We start from the raw sequence: 2,164 nt of genomic DNA, 5'->3' as shown, positions 1-2,164 counted from the left end.
GGGGGGGGGGGTCTGTGTGTCTAAGGATTCTAGTAATATACTGTATATGAGTATTGATTTCCAACACTTGTTCTGCTCTCATCTAATGCCTTGGTTGTATAATAATCAAGTGAAGATATACTGCAATATGTGTCTAACTGCCTTAGATCAATCTCTTTTCTACAAAGCTGTAGTACTGTACTCAGGTTCTCCTCCCTGCGAAAAGCAATACTTATAAACTTGATTGATCTTAAAACGCTTTATGATCTGTCATTGAGTCACACACAACACAAACCCTTTACTTCAAGAGACATTAACCCAAAAATCAAGGAACAAATATAGTTCCACAGTTTTTTTTCTCCCGACTTCACCAGCCAATGGATCATCCTCTTCTACCTAAGATTTAGATTTGATTTTGAGAAGGTGCTGGTAGGCAAGTAGAAATAATATAAAGACCCCTGTTTCACCACAAGGTGGTGCTGTTAACACGCCCAGTCAACCCTAGGCTGAAGTGTCGGGAACTTAACATTCACTTCCCACCACCCATAAGTGGAATCATTTGAGCTCTGAGTAAAACTCTTGGAAGAGGACAGGAACAATTTGACACAGAAATATCTAACACAGGAAAAACTTTGAGAGCACTGGGCCTTAGATGTAGGACATTTTGAGGGAAGAAAACAGAAACCGCTCTGTCACAAACGCTAATGGATGTTTTATTGTCACATACAGATAGGTGCAGTGAAATGTGTTGTTTTACAGCACCCCTGGAGCAAATTTAGATTAAGTGCCTTGCTCAAGGGCACATAGACAGATTTTTCACCTTGTCAGCCCAGGTATTCAAACCAGTGAACCAGGTTACTGGGCTAACCGTTAGGGTACATGTTACCCTTGGCCTAATAGCGGATACTGACATAATAGCCCTCAGGAATATTGGGCCCCTAATTTATCCCCCCCCCCACACACACTTGTATGCCGAATACGCCACAAACAGTATGAAGAACATATTCACGGCCAAATCCACAGGGCTTATTTTAGGTAATAAAAAGGGTCAATTTAAATCACTCACTTAAATGAGGTGAAGTACATTATAATGGACAAACCGCCTGTTAGTATTTCCATTTTCATATTATTTTCCAAATATCGTTTCATCTTACAGATACCTAAAGCTTCCAGCTCCATGTGCTTCCTATGCAGTCACAGCATGGGCTTAAGAACAGGAAACACTACTTTGAGTGTACAAATGCAATGGGGATATATATATATTTCACCACCGGGTGCCAAGAGGAATCACTCCCAAGATGTGCACTTGTGATGAAAAATGCAAAGATTTGACAAGGTTAGACATTTTTAAGCAGAATGCAGTTGAACTCCTTTCCTGCTGTTTCAACTAAAAAAGATACACAATGTCCTGGATATACAGATGTAGGATCTTAATTTGAGCCAGTTCGCCACAGCAGGAAAATAATCCTGCAGCAACAGGAAGTGTGAATTATTATGTGGATTGTAATTAATGGACTTCTATTGGTTGATACATTTTTCATTAGGGCAAATCTGAAATGTTAAAGTGGAAATTACAAATCTCCTCAGCTTTTTTAATCCTCAAATACATTACATGTTGTTCATGTTTTACCCCACAACAGGGTTATTAAATTAAGATCCTACATTTGTAAATTATGTTCTTCCCCTTCCCCATGCTTTCCGGCCCTATACTTTACACTACACATTGCTGGAGATCAGATTCCTGATTGTCAGATTTGTGTTTGGTTTTGTATGTGATGACTGAGAGGAGGCCATGGAGGATAGATGTTGGGCAATAGCTATCGTGCCCTCAGAAAGCATTCATACCCTTAGACTTATTCCACATTTTGTTGTGTTACAGCCTGAATTTAAAACGGATTAAATAAATGTTTTTCTCTCACCCAGCTACACATAATACTCCATCATGACCAAGTGAAAACATGTTTTTAGAAATGTTTGCACATTTATTGAAAATTAAATACAGAAATATCTCATTTCCACAAGTATTCACACCCCTGAGTCAATACTTTGTAGAAGCACCTTTGGCAGTGATTACAGCTGTTATTCTTTCTGGGTAAGTCTCTGAGTGATTACAGCTGTTATTCTTTCTGGGTAAGTCTCTGAGTGATTACAGCTGTGAGTCTTTCTGGGTAAGTCTCTGAGTGAT

The sequence above is a fragment of the Oncorhynchus gorbuscha genome, linkage group LG08 (genome assembly GCF_021184085.1).
Source record: "Oncorhynchus gorbuscha isolate QuinsamMale2020 ecotype Even-year linkage group LG08, OgorEven_v1.0, whole genome shotgun sequence".
Taxonomy (NCBI): Eukaryota; Metazoa; Chordata; class Actinopteri; order Salmoniformes; family Salmonidae; genus Oncorhynchus; species Oncorhynchus gorbuscha.
The sequence above is the reverse complement of the archived record's forward strand: the minus strand, read 5'-3'. Positions refer to the sequence as shown.